The sequence below is a fragment of the Pituophis catenifer genome, unplaced genomic scaffold, assembly GCF_029215685.1.
Source record: "Pituophis catenifer annectens isolate HBS135680 unplaced genomic scaffold, rPitCat1.0.hap2 SCAF_1, whole genome shotgun sequence".
Lineage (NCBI taxonomy): Eukaryota > Metazoa > Chordata > Lepidosauria > Squamata > Colubridae > Pituophis > Pituophis catenifer.
In genome coordinates this window covers 292,469,919-292,491,744 of record NW_027256881.1, presented here as the reverse complement: position 1 = coordinate 292,491,744, position 21,826 = coordinate 292,469,919, and positions in this window count along the sequence as shown.

Sequence of the window (21,826 nt, the reverse complement as noted above, 5' to 3'; positions counted from 1 at the left end):
AAATGAAGTTAAGATAGTACTTTACTTCCACTAAATTCTTGGAATCCAGGTAAATGGCAGCTTGAATTTGGCTAAGAAAAATGAATATTTCCAGATTTGATAAATAAATCAGACAGCAATTTTTGAAAGGTGGATTTCCTTTTTTTATTTTGTATATTAAATACCTTAATATTTGACACCTATCTTCTCAATTCATGCTTTAATTACATTCTAAATGAAATATTGTTATAGCATCAAATAAAGCAAAACACCTGCTTGTTGCAGCTGTAACAGTATCAAGAAAATAAAGCTGTACATTATAATCATAAAAATCAAAAAGACAATCTACGGTAGTGAACATAAGTGGCATTAAAAATCAAGTTTACACTGCCGTGAACAAAACATTTCCAAGTTACTCAATTTTAAATAAAACTATTTGTAACAAACAAAACAAGAGAATTTTAGATGCATGTTTTCCATTACATTAAGGAGCAACAAAGTGTGTGTTCAGCAGCTTTAACAAATGCCATCTCAGTTCACAGTATGTGCTTTGCATTTAAATAAGAAAGGGTCTTAAGTTCATATTGTAGCTCTGACAGGCTAATGTTACCTTTTTATCTTTCAGCAAAAAGCTTTGGGGAGGTGAACAGCAGTGTCCAAGAAAAAAATATCTGGAGTATACAGTATTATGTTCTGCAAGTTAGAACATATCTAATTTTTGAACTTAGAAAGTACCAAAATGCTCCTAATGCTCAACTTCATTCAGAATTAAATCCCACTTAACGCTGGATATTTCCTAACAATTAGTAATTTGGATTCAGAGTTCTAGCTTCGAGGCGGTGTTTTTCTGTTCAATTGTGTCCAATTCTTAGGGACTGCCTGGGCAAGTGCCTGATGTTCTCTTGGCAAGGTTTTTTTAGAAATGGTTTGCCATTGCCTCTTTCCTACAGCTGACAGAAAGTGACTGGCCTAAGGTCACCCAGCTGGCTTCATGCCTAAAGCAGAACTAGAACTCACATTCTCCTGTTTTCTAATCTGGCTCTCAGAGAGTGTTTTAGCTATGTCTAAAACATAGTAACAGAACTTCTGCTATCAAGAAAAATGGATGTTACCTTATCAGATAATGAAATGTTGGCCAGCAAATAACCAAGCTCAGAGAGCACCAAGGACTGCACAGTTCAACCCTGAGCTACATATACTGTATATTCTCTTTTATTTAAACATAGAATTTGTTTAAGTTTTGGTAAATAAACTGGAAGGATAAAACACAAACCATGATTTACAGACAACAGTTATGTTCAGATAAAATACTGAATTAAAACCAAAGTTCAGTCTTGATTATCACATGTAAATCTGCAGTGTCAAGCACATAGTTTTGATGGTATAACATATTATACACCATATTTTCAACACCCCTGTATATGATTGCCATAAAAAAACCACAAACTCCTCCTTAAAGATTTTTAGGAGAACTAAAAACTAGATTAATATTCTGTGTAGTTTTATGGGGCAAAACCTATACTGGCAAATTATGCACAGATTTTATTTATTTATTTATCTTTTATACCGCCCTTCTCCCAAAGGACTCAGGGCGGTGAACAGTCAGAATAATATACATATAATGTGAAACAAAAATAATTTAAATTAAACTGATTTGGCTCATCAATTAAGATCCTCAGCGTAGAATTTAGATAAACTGAAAATTTATGCCAGTCCGGCTTGGTGAAATAGAAAGGTCTTCAAGACACGACGGAAAGTATGGAGATCTTCATATCTAAAAAGGCTGTTGTAGAGTTGAAAAAAAAAAGCTGTTGTCCTTTTTCTGTGACAAAAGCAATCAAAATGAAAGAACCTGGAGCAATTTCCAGGGAATAATTATAATTTTAATTGACCAAAAATAATAATTACTTAGTATATTGTAGAAAAAATAGGCAAAACAAGTAACATCAGGGTGGATAAAAATCAATGTTTTTTTAAAAAATCAAAAAAATCAGATTTTTTAAATTTAAATCGGATTTTTTTTTATTTAAATTGGATTTTTTTTTAATTGAATTTATTTTAATAAAAAACTTTGGGGGTAAAAATCTATCGTAAGATAGTTTTCTATTTAAGATACATAAATAATTTAGTTTATTCAGCATGAAATGGAGCTTAGTTATGTAGCATGAGGCTGTATATTCTGCAACACTGGGACTATCAGTGAGTCAACAGTGGGTCAAAGGAGTAGCAGAGATGACGGCTGCTCTTTAAAAATTATGATTTAAATCGAGTTGATTTAAATCAAGCCTTTTTACTAGTGATTTAAATCATGATTTAAATTGTGATTTAAATCAACTCGATTTAAATCAAATCCACCCTGAGTAACATACAGAAAATAAAAGTTTTTCTCCATTCCTGATATAAAATTACTGCTGTACCATGTAACGTGTTAGACCAAGTAATCATGCTATCAACTATAAAAATTCAAAATCATGGGGATGACATATTACTTCTATGATCCAAAGCAATGTGCTATATAATATCCAATACTGAGGAACATAAATGGCAGAATATCAGTGTGTTTATGCTCTACATAGGAGTTTGCCTTAGTGTTGATCATTGTAGGAACAGTCTCTTATATTTAGACAAACTTTTCTGCTGTGTTATAGCATTTATATACTTGACAATGAAAAATGTTAGGAAATGTTGGAAATGTCATCTCCTTTCTACCTACAAATGGTATGAGATGATTATCCTATTCTCAGAATGGCTTTTTTTTTTACCATAGGATGATTTGCTTTTACTACCTGGGTAGCAGTCAAATATGCAAAATACTGGAGTGGCCCAGCTAGATCAGACAACCAATTAAATAGCAATCTGTTTCCTATACCGTAAGATTAGATGCCCAGAAGTTCACAAGTAGAATACTTTTTTGACAGAACCATCATATAGCCAACACTATCAGCTCTCAGAAGCACAACAGTTAATCCACTTTTGTCATTTCTCCTAAAATGGCAACTTGCTTTAAAATAAGTCTTTTGCAATTACTCTGCCCTTTGTCCCATTTTCCTAACCTAACTGAAGACCATGTCTTTGAGAAAAATATTTTAGGCTACTATAAAAAAAAAAACCCTACAATACAAATTCTTACTTGTTTACAAAAATAATTCAAAAATGTAACTGAAACAAGTCAAATGGTAATGACTGCAGGAATCTATCTTGAAATTCTTTCAAGAAATCCAAAGAACTATTTTAATATATTGTACAATAAAACAGGAGAGGGAAAGCCTTTTCCTAGTATTAAGATGCCTCCACACAAATTCAATACCACAGATGTCAACATTCAGACAAATGCAAGAAATTGTCCTAATTATGGAACATGTTTTCAAGCTTCTATGCCTGAGTCAAAATGTAGCTAAAGGGACTGTTTTTCTCTGTGCGGAAGTGGTTGGGAGAGAGAATTAGGGAAAAGACCCTGGTTGCTATAGGGAAAGGACACCACTGCTATCGGGAGGCAGAGAAAGTCCTGGGAAGATTTGTGGGAAGGTACACAAGCTAAGATACGCTGCATTTGAGTATTAGCAAAAGCTCTGTGGAGAGAAAAATAATGAGCAGCTGGATGGGATATGCAGTGCTTGGAGTAAGTGAACCTCTTCCCTCCCTTTAGTTACCTAAAGATTAAACATACCAAGGAGTATCAATTGTCCAGAGACGACAATGCTACTATAGGGGTACACAATTTGCTTAAGGAGCAAGCCAACAGATACAAAGGTGTTCATGATGGTTGCCAACCTTTTTTTTTTTTGTTCAGATCCAAATACTGTGCATCACTACTTCCAGTCCAACTTTTGTATTGACCAAAAACACTGCTATCTGGCTTTAATTTCAGCTTTTTCATTCTCATCTATTATCTAACTTAATATTCAAAGCTGTCAATTGTTTTTGGATTTTGGTGACACATTCAAGGTATTTATTTGCATAGCTGTCCACTAGCATATGACTCTGGCCTAATAAACAATTAAAATACAAGATAAATATTCAAATAATCCAATAATTAAACTAGTTAAAAACTAAAATAACACCTCACTCCAAAGCTGAATCACCAGCCAACCCTACCAGATAGCATAGAACCTAGATTATTACGGCAGATTGTTACAAAATGTCCCAGTAGCGCAGATAATCTATAAGAGAGTTTTAAATAGGTAAAGCAGGGAAAGAAAGACTGTCACAAATGAGAAATTAAGTGGAAATTAGGAACAATGACCTTAACGAAGCCTGCAAAATTATTAAACAGAATATTACTTTGAAAAGCCTCGCCGCGTGCCCCTCTTTTCACAAAGAAATCCCAATTTACGTCATCCTTTACAAGTAAGAAGGGAAAGAAATACACCCTATTTCTGCAATTCTCACACGAGTTACTTGGGAAAGCAGGACCGATTTGAACAACTCGCGAGTAAACAACTGCCCAAAGAGGCAAAAGGAAAAAAAGAAAGAAAGAAAAAAGGCGGTGGGACGGGGAATCTCGCTTACCCATAAAAATTCTCAGCCTTTGGCTTCGCCGCAACAAAATAGTAAACCCTCAAATTCGGGATTTCGTCTTTTAAGCCGATCGAGCCTCAACAAACTGCAGCCCTTTTTTCCTCCATTTCTCCTTTTGTATTGTTTTACTCCTAATATTCACCTTTCGGGGAATATATCCCGCCGAGTTTGACGGGCTTACTCCATAGACTGCAGTTCCCTAATTTAGCATAACCAGGGAAAGTAGCCAAGGAGTCGCCCACAGCAGCTTCACCGAAGCCACGACGGACAATTCGGAGTGCAAAGAAGCGCCGTACAATCAAATAAATCAAACAATCCCTACGCAGAAAAACCCTTCACCCTCTCTGTGCCCTAGTCCGTTCGCCCGAGCCGCCCGGTCGCAGAACCTTCTCCCAACGCACAGCCCGATCTGCAAGCCTCACCTCCAAGACGCGTAACACGCCCACGTCCGCTCGAAAATAACCGCCGCGCTATTCAAACTCCGACATCCGCTTGCGTCAACAAATAGAGGCACGAATGGAAGAAAAGAGCCCCGCCCCCTTTCTCCGTTGTAAGCTACATCCATGGAACCGATGTTCTACTGCGCTGGTCTGAATGGAATTCTTCGAGCGGAGGGAGGGGCTGGTGGTGAGGAATTCTTTGATTGGATGATTGGCTGCTTATTGGCTAACTATGTCGGGAGGGGGAAAGAGGCTGGGCTAATTTTCCGTCTCTCTTCATTCAGTTTTTCGGGGAGGGGTGGAATTTTTTAGCCATGTCAGCCGGGGAAACCAGTGGGTCTTGCCGGAGTTTGAGCCTTGCCTCCACAAAGGAACAGTTCTCAGTATGCGAAGTTGGCAGAATCGTCCGTGATTCAAATCCTCATCGCTCGGGACCTTTAAATAAGTAACCCTCAATACAATGCATAAAATAGAATGAGCTGGAAGGAACCTTAGAGGTCTTCTAGCCCAGCCCCCTGCTCAAGTAGGAGAACTTATACCGTATAGAACACCTTTACTGGGAGTAGCCTCCTTGTGTGAACCCAGTCCATGTTTGTTGGAAGGGGTGCATAGATTGTAAGGGTTTATTCAGTGAAGTCCTGTCTCCCCAGCCACTCGTAAAAAAAAAACTCACTGGTTTTAGTGAGGCTTATAACCCTGAATCTTTATGGCAGTTTTATCAACATTTATTTGCGTCCTACCTTTTATTATTTTTACAAATAATAAACGTTGGCGAACGTAGCCAACACACCTTTGTCCTATTTTTCCCCCATATCGACAACTATGAGGTGGGCTGACAGAGAATGACTGGCCCAAAGTCAAGTTAACTAAATTTAATGGATATTATTGTAATGCACCATTGCGGCAAGGAGTTCTCCTTGTAACTAGTATATACCGGTACTAACATATTCCATTTGAAAGAGAGTGAGGAGGCAGTTATCAGAGAAACTAGGCTTAAATCCATTCCAAGAAACTAATTTGAGAAAAGTCTCAGAGTGATAAAGGAGAATCACTAACTAATTGCAAGAATCAGTAACTATAGCTAACATAATACAAGTGGTTTTAAACCTATGTGACACTGTTTCTTAAGTCTGATCTACCCTATAGGGCTGACACCAACAGAAAACATTGTTTTATGGAAGCATGCCCAGCAGAAGTGGGTTTCAGCAGGTTCTGACCAGTTCTTGAGAACCATTAGCAGACATTTTGAGCAGTTTGGAGAACTGTTAAATACCACCTCTGGCTGGCCCCAGAGTGGGGTGAGAATGGAGATTTTGCAATATCCTTCCCCTGGAGTGGGGTAGGACTGAAGATTTTGCAGTATCCTTCCCCTGCCACACCCACCAAGCCACACCCACAGAACTGGTAGTAAAAAAATTTGGATTTCATCACTGGAAATAGGTGGTTATGCAAATAAACTGTCACTGTGCCATGAAGGGGAGGAACAGGCTCAGGCTCAACCCATCCAAGACTGAGTGGCTATGGTTTCCGACGTCCCGATATAGTCAGTTGACACCATCACTGACTATTGGGGGCGAATCATTGGCCCCCATGGAGAGGGCTCGCAACTTGGGCATCCTCCTGGATTCACGGCTGTCTTTAGAAGAGCACTTGACTGCCGTGACCGGGAGGATTTTTCATCAGGTTCGCCTGATTCGCCAGTTGCGTCCCTTTCTGGATCGGGACTCGTTACGCACGGTCACTCATGCCCTTGTCACCTCCCGCCTGGACTATTGCAACGCTCTCTACATGGGGCTCCCCTTGAGGTGCACCCGGAGGCTCCAACTGGTGCAGAGTGCGGCCGCGTGGGTGGTAATGGGAGCGACATGGCGTTCCCATGTAACACCCCTCCTGCGCGAGCTGCACTGGCTCCCGGTGGTCTTCCGGGTGCGCTTCAAGGTTCTGGTTACCACCTTTAAAGCGCTCCATGGCTTAGGACCCGGGTACTTGCGGGACCGCCTACTACCACCAATAGCCTCCCACCGGCCGGTACGCTCCCATAGAGAGGGGCTCCTCCGGGTGCCGTCAGCCAAACAATGCCGACTGGCGGCCCCCAGGGGGAGAGCCTTCTCTGTGGGGGCACCTACTATCTGGAACGAGCTCCCCCCAGAGATACGGAGGATCCCGGATCTGCGCACCTTCCGCCGCACCTTAAAGACCTTACTATTTCACCAGGCCGGCCTGGCCTAATTTTCCCCCTCTTTTATAAAAGATTTTTTAAATTTTAAATATCTTTTAGTATTTTATATATTCAATTTTAAATTGGTTTTAAAAGTTTGGGGTTTTAAATTTGTCGGGGCCAAAATTATTTAATTTGATTTTATTCTATTTTTTAAATTTTGTATTGTATGTGTTTTTATTGTTTGGCTGTGCACCGCCCTGAGTCCTTCGGGAGTAGGGCGGTATAGAAATCTAATAAAATGAAAATGAAACTGAAAGAGATTTATTGGTGATAAAATAGGTGATACTATATTATCTGGATATAGTATCCAGAATTGAATTATATCTGGAAGTCTATTAGTAGTCAACACAGGTTGACTGATTAACAGGATGGAGGAGAATGGCAGTGTGCCTGCTCCCATTACTTCTTTTTTTTTTGCATAGTATCTCATGAAACTTAATTGTAATAACAAATTAGAATATAAATTGAGCAGCACAAAATATGTAAAGGCATTGAAAGTGTTGGCCCACCTGAAAACCATAATGGATCTGCTGCTAGACCCCTTGCAATTTGCCTAATGTGCAAATAGATCAGCTGATGCTGTCAATATGACACTGAACTACATCTTACAACATCTTGAATCCCCAAAAACTTATGCAAGGGTTTTGTAGACTTTAGCTCTGCATTCAACACCATCATTCCAGAAATCCTCTTTAACAACGGGTTTCAAACTTGCGATGTCACATTGTCATCACATGAGATATCAAAACTTTTTCCCCTTCGCTAAACTGGGGGTGGGCATGGCAGCACATGACGCACCTGGGCCACACGTTTGACACCCCTGTTCTAAACTGACTCAGCTAGCTATGCCTGACCACACTTACAGATGGATTATAAGCTTTCTAACAGATAGGAAGCAGCAGGTGAAGCTAGGTAAAATCTTCTGATTAATTATTGTAACTATGATTTATGATCTATGACAGTGATGGTGAACCTTTTAGACACTGAGTGCCCAAACTGCATGCCAAACTGAAAGACATGTGTCAACGTGCACATGCACAGACATGAACAGCGGAGACATGCGTGCAGACATGCGCATGCACTGATATGCATGCATGTGCAGCAGAGACTCAAAGATCAGCTGGCTGGCAGGAGGCAGGTCATCCCAACACTGGCAGCACGGCAAGAGGTAAGATCTTTTTCTTTCGTGAGCTTCTGTTTCGTCGTTTGCAGGGAAACAGAAGCTCATGAAAGAAACGCCACGAAGATCTGACCTGGGGCGACGGCGGGCGTGCCAGCAGAGAGGCCTCTGCGTGCCACCTCTGGCACGCGTGCCATAGGTTCGCCATCACAGATCTATGACCTATCACTTTGTTGTATGTATGTAACACAAATTCCTTGTGTTTCCAATCACATTTGGCCAATAAAGAATTCTACCTATCAAGAAAAAAACCAATATAATGATATTTGAACAATGAAAAAAATATATATACAGCTGAAGGAAATGTCTCTTTTCTCTTAGGTAGCCAATTTTTCCATAAAAGGATAATATTTGATAGAAAAAAACCAAATATTTTTCCTCCCAGACATTTGGATAAGGATTCTTGTCAAAATACAGTATTTATGTTTTCTTGGGACTTCTACTTTGTTTAAAAAAGAGCCAACTGCAAGAAATATTTCAGTTACAGTGTGTATATTTTCTGCTAAAATGTTTTTCAGAGCTAAAGACTTTATGTTTGTTGGCTTGTTACTGAATGATTTTCACCTTAGGTTCATACATTGCGCTAAACAATGGTTTAACTATGGTTTACTGAATAACTGGCTGGATTTATATAATATACTGAGCCATAAACCATGGTTCACAAATCCTAATATGTATGTTCACACAATACACTGCCCAAAATAAATCATATTATTTATGGCAATGTTTGCATGCCACACCCAGTTAACAAACAATGCATTCCACCATTTTACTCCTCACGGTATCGGGTGGTATTCACTTACCTTCACTACCGGTTCACAAATGTGAGGGTTAATTCTGTTCCTGGGGGTTAATTCTGCCAGGAAAGAGGAAAAGGAGAGTTCCAGGTGAATTATTTTTAGCCTGATTCCCCTTATCTTAATGGCTTAAGTATAAGAAATACTTAAGTATTTCTATTGTCAGCTCTGTTAGCAGGGCTGCTCTGTGTTTTTCTTTAAACTGGTGCTTCTTGGTTTTCTTAAAGGGGGAAGGGCTGGCTTGAGTCTCTTGGTACTATTTTCTGAGGCTTCTGGTGCTATGAGATCCCTGGCACTGATCCCTGGGGAACACTTCCCACAAAGGTCAAATCAATAACTTAGGACTGGGATAAATTCTTCTGAACTCACAGCTACTGCTTTATTAGCAGATAATATCTATATCCAGAGACATTTTTTGCCTATTTTTGGCTGCTATGTCAGTTGCAGCCTTCTCTGAGATGAGAGAACCAACAGTAACAGTAATCCATGCCTTCAGCCCCTTGAGACTGGATTACTGCAATATACTTTTCATCGCCTTTGATGACTGTAAAACTGATGCAGAATACAGTAGTTTGCTGATGGGTAAAAATCAGCCTTGTTATATCTATTTTTCAGGCGCTGCATTGCCTACTATGAAAGTTTGTTTTTCAAAAACAAAATTATAGCTAGGCTGACCATTGAAAAAACTGTTCACAGTTGGGTTGATCAGTTGATTTTTCCCATTATGGGAAAAATAAAAAGATGGAAACCAGTTTCAATATTGATTCTATGAAAAAGACTAGATCTTGGAGCATGGTGTCCCTGGAATTGTGTTGTTACAGCTTCCTAATTTTTCTCCATTAAATACCACGTATCAAAAGTTATTGCATTCTTTTGAGCTTGACTAATTGATTTTGGTCTAGTCTGCTAATTCAAGCTGACCACTAACTTCCTGAGTACAATTCAAAATGTTGGCTTTAGCAATAAATCCCTACAATGCTTGGCTATCAGGTTCTTCAAGTATTACCTTCTTCATATTGAATCTGCATACCCAAATACACTCAGTCTAGAATGGGCTTCAGTTTCCCCCTTCAAGAGGAACGTGTGTGTCAGGAATAAATGCCTTGCCTCTGACCCAGAGCTAGAAGCAGGGGGGCTGGGCAAGCCAACCCCCAAGGTCCACCCTAACCCAATAACCCCTCCTTACCTTAGCCACGCCCAGGGGGTACTTAAGGGTCAGCCATGCGGTCCTGCTGCAGTTCCAGCCTTGTACCTGTAATGATAAGATGCCTTGTTAATAAACTATATCTGAATTGATGAATACTTGCTTGTGGAGTTATTGGGCGTGATCCTTGAACACATTCAACAATATGGTAGCAGAGGATGGTTTAACAGCCCAATCCTAATACTCCATATCATACAAAGGACCACGACAGACAGGGTGAATACCAGGGCATTCACCAAGAAGATGGCAGAACGGCCTGCCCAACCCGAAACCACGCAAGGAGAGGCACCCGAGACGAGCAGCCTACTCCACTACCCATGTACCCCGGCCAGATGCGACGAGGGGTGGAAGGAACACGAGAGCCCGAAAGGGGAAATGCACGACCTGAAAGGAAGACTTCTGAAACTGATAGATTCGTCTCAGAGCAACACCGACCTCATCGCGGAACTCCGGAGACTGATCAAGGGCTGCGAAGCAGCGAGTGAGGAAGATGAAGATGAATCCGACTACACCGACGAAGACGCGGTAAGAGAGGACTGCCCCCACCAAAAACCCACCGAAAAGGCCGAAGGAAACTTCATGCCCTTTTTGCGGCGGCCATCTTGGGAGGTGACGTCACCAAAGATGGCCGACCAACCACCAATGGATTCCCGAGATTTAAATCTCATGGCGGGAATCGGGGCCTACTCCAAAGTAGCCGCCCAAAACTACCGCGACGAACAAGAAAGCCCAAAGCCAAAACCTACAGGCCCGCCTACCGAGCCCGAGGTCAACAAAGCTATCGAACTAATCACCGCGGCCCTAGGGGACAAAATGAAGTTACCGGACACGCCAGGGCAAAGCTCAAAGGGAACCCTAACGCGAAGAGGGCCAGCGCTGGTACCCACCCAGGGGAAAAAATAGCCACCGCGCAGGACCAGGGCTACCCAGGACTCCCAAGGAGCCCTCCCATAGGAATGGGGCACCGAAGGCGATGGGACTACTCACCAGACCGACAACCGGGACCAGATCCATGGCCCACAGGGTCATCCGCAGGGAGGGGACGTCTATCGGCGGGCAGGGGACTCGGCCCGACACCAGGAGGCGACACCCACGCAAGTCCGGGCCATCCGGGACCATTCGCGGCCCCAGCGGGACTTCCGACCTTCCCCGGCGATCCTCACCGCTTCCCGAGGCTCCAGGCGGTGACCCGCGACGATTTCGAACAAGCGAGGCCGACCAAGGAAGAACCGAAGGCCCATCCGGAAGATTGGGGCCTTCACCCGGGAGCTGCAGAGACGAGCTCCTCACTCCACGGCGGCTGGGCAGGAATGAACCTCACGCATGCGCACTGCTTCCCGGCAAGAGAAACGGAGCGAGACATAGAGCTACACCGACGCAAGCACATAGAAGCAAGTCAGTTCAGACTTGCCACAGTCGTTCCTCTGCCTTATTGTGAGTATCCTTACGTGAGGAACCATGGACAGCGACACAATGTAAGTAATTTAACTTACAATTCAGGGACTTTGCCAAGTGACTTTCCCAAACTAAGGCTAGATGGGGAGAATTTCCTGGACTGGAATCAACAGCTCCAAGTCACCCTGCTGAAGGAAGACCTATTATCACTAGTCACTGACCCACCAGAAAAACCCTGGACTTTTGAATTAGATTGCACACACCATAAAGCTTATTGTATTGTTATTGCTAGCATTACCCCCAGCATTTACCCTAGCATTAGCCACCACTTGACTGCTCTAGAGGTAATACAGAGGATGCACAAACTATTTTACTGCCAAAGCGTAGCAAGCACCACTAGATTATCCAGGGAGTTCTATGCCACCAAATTTAAAGCAGGGAGCCCAATGAGCAAGCATCTATTATCCCTAAATGCCACCAGGGCCCAGCTGACACAAAGAGGGGAGGTCATAAGTGAAAGAACCATGATAAGCATTATTGTAAATTCCCTGGACTCCAGCTCGGACACCTTCATCACGCAGATAGACAACCTAGGGTCAGGGAAACTCTCACTGGAATTACTAACAAGCAAACTCATAGCTGAAGACAGCATCAGGAAAGACCGCTCATTAAGCCGCAGGGAACAAAGACCCAGCAGAAAGATTGAGCCACAGGGTAGGAGCCACAGTAACACAGAGTGCTACATATGTGGGTCAAAAAACCACTACAAAGGGGACTGCCCTAGAAACACAGGGGACAGGGACAGGTCACACCGAAGGGACAGACCAGAACAAAGGGCAAGGTACACTAGCAGACGCTCGCCAGAGGACAGATACAGGCGCAGGGACTCCCCTAGCCCCAGGGACAGGAGGAACCACAGGGACAGCTCCAGGGAAAGTCAGACTGGTTCACTGAATGGACTAGGAGACAAAGAACAACACAAAGGCCAGGACAGGAAGAAAGGCACAAGGCTACTGGACTCAGGAGCCACAAACCACACCACATATGACCGTAACTTACTAACCTCATTTACAGAAGAAAGTTTTATAATAAAAGTGGCTAACCAGAACAATGTGCAGGTGACAGGGAAAGGTAACGCATACGTGCCAGGGGTAGGAGTCATACAAGGGGTGCTATTAGTACCAAATATACCGTATAACATCCTTGCCACACTAAAACTAAGCAAGGACAACAATGTCGAGGTGACATTCAAAGAAGGAAAGGCACAGGTGACTAGAGGGGGCAAAAGCATAGGGAAAATAGTGATCAGTGGGGACCTGCCATTCCTTCACCCAGTCAGGGACATGCAGCCCAAGGTAAACAATCACCGGAAGGTAAAAACTGACAACACAGACAACACAAGTGAGGAAGTAGAGGGGGTTAGCAACACAAGTGAGGAAGTAGAGGGGGTTAGACACCGCTGGTGATTCAAGTGAGCAAGGGACAACCAGGAAAGAAAAACCAGCGATAGGAAAGTTAATGCATGACAACTGTGCACACCTGTTACACAGAAGACTGGGACACATTAGCTTCCCTGTGGTGCAGAAAATGTTGGAATGCTCAGAAGGTGCAAAAATAAAGAATTGTGAGAACTATCTCGAGTGCTCTGTTTGTAAAAGCTCCAAATTAAAAACCAAACCCAGGCCCAAAAAGTCAGTATGCACAACTAATTCAATCTTCCAACTTATACATATGGACCTAGTGGGGCCACTAAGACCCTCCATCAAATACAGGAAGAGGTACTTCGTAACCATAGTAGATGATTTCAGCCGCTATGGCTTCGTGTACACCCTAAAACACAAGAACGAGGTATTCCAAAAATTTAAGGAGTTATATGCAAGGGTGGAGACACAACACAACACCAAGATCAGGCAAATAATGACAGACAGGGGGTCTGAATTCTTATCAAGCGACTTCTCGCGATGGCTGAAGACACGCGGGATAGTCCACTACACGACTTCTCCGTTCTCCGCCTTTCAAAATGGCGTTGTAGAATGAAAAAATGGAACACTGCAGACTATGATGAGGTGCGCACTAGAGGATGCCGGTTTAGGGCAGCGTTTCTGGTCAGAAGCACTCATTTATTCGAACTACACTTTGAACAGGCTATGGTCCAGCGTACTGAATAAGACTCCATACGAGTTGATGTACCAAAGGAAACCACAGGTGTCACACTTACACATATTCGGGGTCACAGCAGATGTGCACATCCCCAAGCAATTGAGACATAAAGGGGACAGGGTATCCAGAAGGTTGAGGTTCATGGGGTATGAACCAGGGACGAAGGGATACAGATTCATAGACAGCAACAACAGGTTCGTGATATCACGAACAGCTGTCTTCCATGAAAATACCAACTGGTCCAAGATACACCTCAATGAGGTATCCCTTAGCAAGGACGGGCCAGGGGATGGCCAAAGGGAGATAAAGCACAATGCAGGAAAGGGCACAGAGCAGGAAAGGGGCAAACCCAAGAGACAGGGAATACTAGTGAAGGAGTGGAAGGAGAACCACCCATGTATCAAAGTGGACTCACTCACAGAGAGAGAAGCTAGGTACATGCATGACACTGAGACACCCCCTGCCAGGCCAATCAGGGCAAACGGGCAAAGCGCCAGAAAGGTTAGGGGACTACGTGTTATCCCTCCACACTAACCAATTAACCCCCAACACATATGAGGATGTACTGAAATTACCAGATGGGGAAAGAGCAAAGTGAGAACAAGCCATGGAAAGGGAGATGAACAGCCTGAGGGAACTAAACGTATACACTCCCTCTGAAGTCCCAGCAGGCAAAATGCCCATAGGCACCAGGTGGGTCTACAAAGTCAAAACACTAGAGGGAAACAAAGTCCTCTACAAGGCTAGGCTGGTGGCTCAGGGGTTCGCCCAAAAATACCCTGATGACTACACTGAAACTTACTCCCCCACAGTCAGGGCCGAGAGCGTAAAATGTGCATTGGTAATTGCATCACTACTTGGGCTAGAAGTGCACCAATTCGATGTGCAAACCGCTTATCTGCACGCTGAGCTCGACAAGGAAATATACGTGAGAGCACCACCTAGCCAAAGCACCAGGAAGGGAGAAACCTGGGTCCTGAACAGAAGCCTGTATGGACTCAAACAATCAGGGAAACGCTGGTACGAATGCTTATCCAAGACACTGAAGTCCATGGGGTTCTCAGCCACCTTGGCCGACAACTGCTTCTTCACCAAGAAGTCAGGCAACTCTCTCAAATATGTCTTGATATACGTGGACGACATATTGTATATTGGTGACCAGGTTAGCAAATGCAATGACTTCGCCAATGAGCTGGGAAAACACTTTTCACTGAAAATATTGGGTAAGGTAGATAAATACTCGGGGGTGCAAATCACAAAAACTGACAAAGGTTTCCAACTATCACAGAAAGACAAAATTTTAGAACTGATACATAAATGCAATATGACAAATGCCAAAGGGTATGAAACGCCAATGCAGCCAGATTTCATAAAGGACATGTACAATGAGTCTGAGGCATTCAAAGACAACACATTATACAAATCAACCATAGGCTCTTTACTATACATTGCGAACTGGACAAGGCCCGACATCGCCCTACCAGTTAATTTGCTATCTCGACATGTAGGTAAACCCACTGTATACCACTGGGAAGCCATCAAAAGGGTATTGAGATATCTAAAACATAGTGCTGATGCCTGCCTAGCACTAGAGCCCGAGAATACCACAACACCCACACTCACATGCTACGCAGATGCTGACTGGGTTGGGGACGTGAAAAGCAGGAAGAGCACACCAGGTTACATATTCTTCCTCAACAACAGCCCAGTACATTGGTACACGGGCAAGCAGGACCTGGTGGCTACATCCACAACAGAGGCCGAATACATATGTTTGTCCAAAGCTGCCAACAATCTGGTCTGGTTTGATGACCTGCTCGCGGACATATGGGCCAAACCCAACTATCCAATCACCATACACGAAGACAATAAGGCCGCTGTAGAAATATCAAAGGCTGAAGCAGTTGGTCAAAGGTCGAGGCATATCGACATAAAGTACAAACATGTTAGACAGTTCGCAAGCATAGGATTCATAAGAGTTATACATTGCGACACCGAAGAACAAACAGCGGACATTCTAACAAAACCATTGCAAAACAAACAGCACACATATCTAACATCAAAATTGGGTGTTCTCTTAAAAATGACACCTCAGGTATGCACCGCCCAAGAACATCTCGGCCAGGCATTTAGAGGGGGTTTTGTCAGGAATAAATGCCTTGCCTCTGACCCAGAGCTAGAAGCAGGGGGGCTGGGCAAGCCAACCCCCAAGGTCCACCCTAACCCAATAACCCCTCCTTACCTTAGCCACGCCCAGGGGGTACTTAAGGGTCAGCCATGTGGTCCTGCTCCAGTTCCAGCCTTGTACCTGTAATGATAAGATGCCTTGTTAATAAACTATATCTGAATTGATGAATACTTGCTTGTGGAGTTATTGGGCGCGATCCTTGAACACATTCAACAGTGTGGCTGTTTGAAAATACTCCAGTGGTGTCCTATCCCTTGGAAGACTTTTCCATCAGAAGTCCTAATTTTCTGTTTTTCAGGAAAGCACTGAAAATTGACTTATTTAATAGAGCCTTTTGGTGTTTGACTGATTGCTCACATTGCTCTGAGTATGGAAAGTTTGTGATACATTCTATTGCTATTTGAATGCGGATGTGGGTGTTTATCTCATCTTACAAATTGTGGCTGTTAACTTTCACATTTCCTAATTGCCAACCCAGCATTTCTTAGGGGTATCATTTTGGTTTTCTTTACTATAGAAGTTTGGAAATTTTCTCTATTATAGTTTTCCATTCTTATTTGAGTGTTTTGATATAAAATAACCTCTGGCTGTGCTGGGTGCTTTTGAAATTCAAACATGCCACCTTCTTAGCAGCAGGGTCTCCCCTCCTCCCCCCCACCTCCCCAAAAACAGCAATTTAAAATCTCTTGTTACAGGATGCCTGGATAATAAGTAGCTACAGGAGCAGTGGTGTAGCTGGAAATGATATTTCCTCCTACAATTTCCCATGGAGAGCTCAGGTGTTAGTTTCAGGTTTCCATTCTTTGGCCCTAATCTGGCCCACAATGTAATGTGCTTGAATGAATGCAACACCATCATGTCACATTCCTTCATCTTTGAAACATAGCTTGTTTTTCTTTTCCTTTTTCTTGGTTCATACTTCCAGCGTCCATCTGAAAGTGAGTTCACAAACCTGATGAAATGTGAATCAACTGAACCAAATTAAAATCTGGTCACTGCTCTCTCTGGTAAAATATATATTTTCTTCCACTCACTTTTTAGATTACTCATCTAGTTGGTATTAATTGTAAAGTGAAACAGAAAAATATAATTAATATGTATGCTGATGGTGACTTGCCTTGCCTTAAGAAACAGCTTTCATAAATAGTAATAAAATGTATTGGGTAAAACAACTACTGAGTCTTGTTGCATGCATACATTCATTTCAGTTATAGATTTGTTTACTTATCTATTTAAATAATTTATAGTGCCGCCCATCTCACTAAAATGATTCCAGGCAGATTATAAAATTATAACAAAAAATATTTATGGAACAAAATACAAAAATCTATACATCTATAAAAACTTCAAATTTTATGGAATGGGTTTTTATTTTGCTAGTTTCTTCTACCACACTGCTATGGTCCCATTTTGTTCTACTTTCAGGGAGGTAAGGGATAGATGGTCAGAGTTCTGACCTATGGTGAAATCCAATTTTTTTTACTACCGGTTCTGTGGGTGTGGCTTGGTGGTGTAGTGTAGCTTGGTAGTCATGGCTTGGTGGGCGTGGCAGGGGAAGGATACTGCAAAATCTCCATTCCCACCCCAATTGAGGGGAAGGATATTGCAAAATTTCCATTCCCACCCCACTCTGGGACCAGTCAGAGGTGGTATGTGCTGGTTATCTGAACTGCTCAAAATTTCCGCTACCGGTTCTCCAGAATCAGTCCGAACTTGCTGGATTTCACCCCTGCTTCTGACACTCTTTACATAATTACTTTCCAACATTCTGTTGGGGTTGAAAGAATAAAAATGGCTTTTTAAAATAAGGTTCAAATGGAAGAATGAATATGCTTAGCAAAAATGCAAAAATGTTGCAGGTAATGAAGAAAAGATGAAATTACTCAACTCTTATTTTGTCTTAGTCTTCTACAATAGAAAATACATATTCTCTCAGAGTACAGAATAGTATGATGAAACAGAACTGAAGTTTGAGACTAATAAGATCAGAAAATATCCATTTACTCACAATTCAAACCTCTGAGATCAGATGAGCTTCATCCTAGTGAATTAACATTAATGGTCCTGTTTTTATTCTCTATTCTACCATGTGCCATATTTACTAGAGCCTTTTGACTGTTTTACTTAATTTAAAGCATATTGGAAACAACCTTTAAGCTGAAAACTCTGTAACATTTGTTTCCTATACTTAAACTTGTACTACGAGGCATATTCCCAAGTGTGTCTAGGACACAACCTATATGCAGGGTGAAATGCTCCCGGATCGGACTGGATAATCCGATCCAGTAGCGATCTTGGCTGGTGGTTCTGCGATCCGTAGCGATGGCAGAGCAAAGCTCCGCCCACCTGCCCAGGTGTTTTTTACCTTCTGTACATGCACAGATTTTGTGCATGCGCAGAAGGTCTGCGCACGCACTTGACGCGCGACGCGTGCGCTTCCGAACCGGTAAGGAAGGTAAGTAGATTTCACCCCTGCTTAGATGTCTATCTAATCTGTTCACTAACATTTCTTACTGCCACATCTGACTATAAATACATGGTCTATTTATGGTGCAAGAATGGATAAGCTACTTAGTGATTTTACCTCTTGAGGGTGAACTTGCAAAGGAAATTGACTTTGGGGATTATTTTGCAGTGAAAATGATTATTTTTCCAGGAAAAATAAAGCTTTAGAGTAAATGGATCTATTTATAAAATGCTGGCTGATGAACTTTTTTTAAAATAAACACATAAAAATATTTACAAGATAATGAGTTTATTAGGACTAAGTAGAAAGTTAATCAGCCCTCAATTCTTTAGGAATGGATATATTGCTAAATAAAAACATTAAAAAGTCACGATGGGCCATGATGTCATTTCAAAAAATGTAAATTAAAATAGACCCATTCTTTCATGGATCATAGAATGAATATGGAGTGTTTAACTTCAGAGTTGGAAGGGACCTTAGAGGCCTTCTAGTCTAACCCCCTCCTCAAGCAGGAGACCCTATACCTCCAGTGATGGTGCAACAACAATTTTTGAATGTAAGCTGTTCCACTAGTTGATTGTTCTCATGTCAGGAAGTTTCTCCTTAGCTCTGGGTTATTTCCCTCCTTGGTTAGTTTCCATGTATCGTTTATTGTCTTGCCTTCTGGTGCTTTGGAAAATAGGCTGACCCCTTCTTCTTTGCAGCAGCTCCTTAGATATTGGAACACTGCTATTATGTCACCCCTTGACCTTTTTTTTACTAGGCACACTCAAATCCTGCAACTGTATTTCATATGTTTTAGCCTCCAGCCCCCTAATCATTTTTGTTACTCTTCTCTGCAGTCTTTTCTATTTCCATGCCAGCTTGCAGATTAGTGGTTGTTCAGGAGATTAGAAAGCAAACCAGTAAAAACGATCTAGTGAGCTAGTAATTTGTATATGTTTATTTCAAAGGACAGTAGAGGATGCCTATATGACTAATGTGATATGATCTCCTTTAAAGTGTTATGTTCACAAGTTTACTTTCAGAGAGCTATGTGTTTGCCGTGGTTTATTTCATCCATTCATTTCCATAATGGTGTCATATGGCAATGACATGTTCACCTTTATGTAATGACTCCCCAAGAAAGCACCTTTCTCCTTTTGTGAAGCCCGAGGTATGTGGGGAGTTCTCATGTCAGTCTAGATGATTCACAAGGCAGAGTAGGCTGTGTGCCCTATATCAATGCAATTATATAATCAGTACCTGTAACTGAAATCATTCTTCACTCCCACTGGTGAAAAAATATGACAATAAATCTATTCTTACTATGATTTTGCTCCATTGAAAATAATTACATAGGCAAAAAACCATATTTAAAGTATTACCTTCATCCTAAATCTAAAACTTTTTGTTCTCCTTAGGCAGTTTGCTAGAAAAAGAAAAAGACCATTTCTGAACAGCAAAGTATGTAATTTTTTTTCACAGCAATATAATATGGCCAAAAAAGGAGGCAAGACTTGATTTGATTAGTTAATTGAAGGTCCTGTAAATGTCAGCAGTGAATTTCTCCAAACCTGCTCTTTGATTCAGAGACCACTTTCATAATGAAGTATATACTTCATTAAGTAATATATGTAGATGGACGCATAGGCACACACACTCAATTTTCAAACAAAAGTTCATATTCTACTAAAGACACTCCACAGAAATCAGTGGTGGAATGCTGCTGGTTTAATAACCGGTTCGGTGAGTGTGTGCTTCATGCTGAAAATGGAGCATTTAGAAGCTCAGCTGCTTACCTTCCAAGTCAGCAACGGTAAGTAGAACAGTGAGGGGAAAGAAAATCAGCTGTGCCGCATGATTGAGATGAGCTAGAAAGCAGGAAATAAAGGACAGGATAGAGTGGGGGCGGGTGGGTGGGGCCAGCTGATCATTGGAGCTACCGGTTCACTTGAACCGAAATGGCTGAATTCCACCTCTGACAGAAATATATTTATTTCTAGATTCAGCCTAGGCTACAGTATAAGCCATGAGGATGTCACAGGCACAATGACATCATCATGTAAATAACAAATATGTAATCTACACAAGCCCATGGTGTAGACTTGCGGTGTCAAACTCGCAGTGTCACGTTGCTGTTATGTGACGTAAAGCAATGTTTTTCCCCTTTGCGAGCTGGGGTGAGTGTGGCCTGCACGTGACGCATCTGGCCATGGGCCATCAGTTTGACACCCCTGGTCTAGACCTTACACTTAATTGTGTTATTATTTTGGAATGGAATGATAAGCCTGACTGGTAATTATGTGGGACTATCTAAATAGATTTGTATGCTCTCTTTAGGAATATTTTCCCCTCATAATGAATTTGATGATTTGCTATAACTGATCTTTATGCTTTCAAACAGTTTTATTACTGATACCAACTTCTCTTTAGCATTAGTCAGTTAAAAAAAGGATAGTAAGAGTTTTAATTCGACAACAAAGGAAAAAAAAACACTCTTCCCTGTTCTACTGAAAAAAGTTAAATATTCATATCCTAATATTGTTCATTTATTTTAAAATGACTTTTCATGTCATTTTCTTTTTTTAAAAAAAGTTGATGCAGGGCTTACGTTTAAGCTTTTGTTTAGCTGCAGAGCCAGGTAGATGGCAGCATTTAGCTAACCTTGGCTGATTTAAAAAAGCTGAGTAGTATGCGAATGGGAAACCACTGAGAAATCCTCAAACTGTAGGGTAGATTGGAAAACAGAACAAAACAAAGCAAAACAAAATCAGTGGCAAACAAATTCCATGGAAACTCAATGCATGTGTCCGTATTGTCACTGAAAGTCAGGCTCAGCTTGAGACTATGAGGTTTGGTGGCAGCACAGAGTATTTAAAACGTTATGCTGAAAATTCAGTGCAATATGTTAAAAATATTTTGATATCAATGCAAAAAACTCCTTTTAATGCTTAAGAACCAAGAAAGATATGCTCTGATCAAGAGAAGGAGATTTCACACAGAAACAGACTTTATTACTCACCAGATTATGAATAAGGCCATTAACCGAATACATTTTGCCTGTGTTTGGATGGATAACCAGCTGTATGTTTTAAATAATGTTTATGTAGCAAAAAACAAACAAACAAACTATGGGATTTTTTTACAGTATGGAATAATAAATAACTGTCCACAGTTTAAAATTTTTGCTTTTTACTAATGTTCAGCATTGCTGGCTGAGGAATTCTGGGAGTTGAAGTCCACAAGTCTTAAAGTTGCCAAGATTGGAGACTCCAACTTTAGTTGGAACTCAATT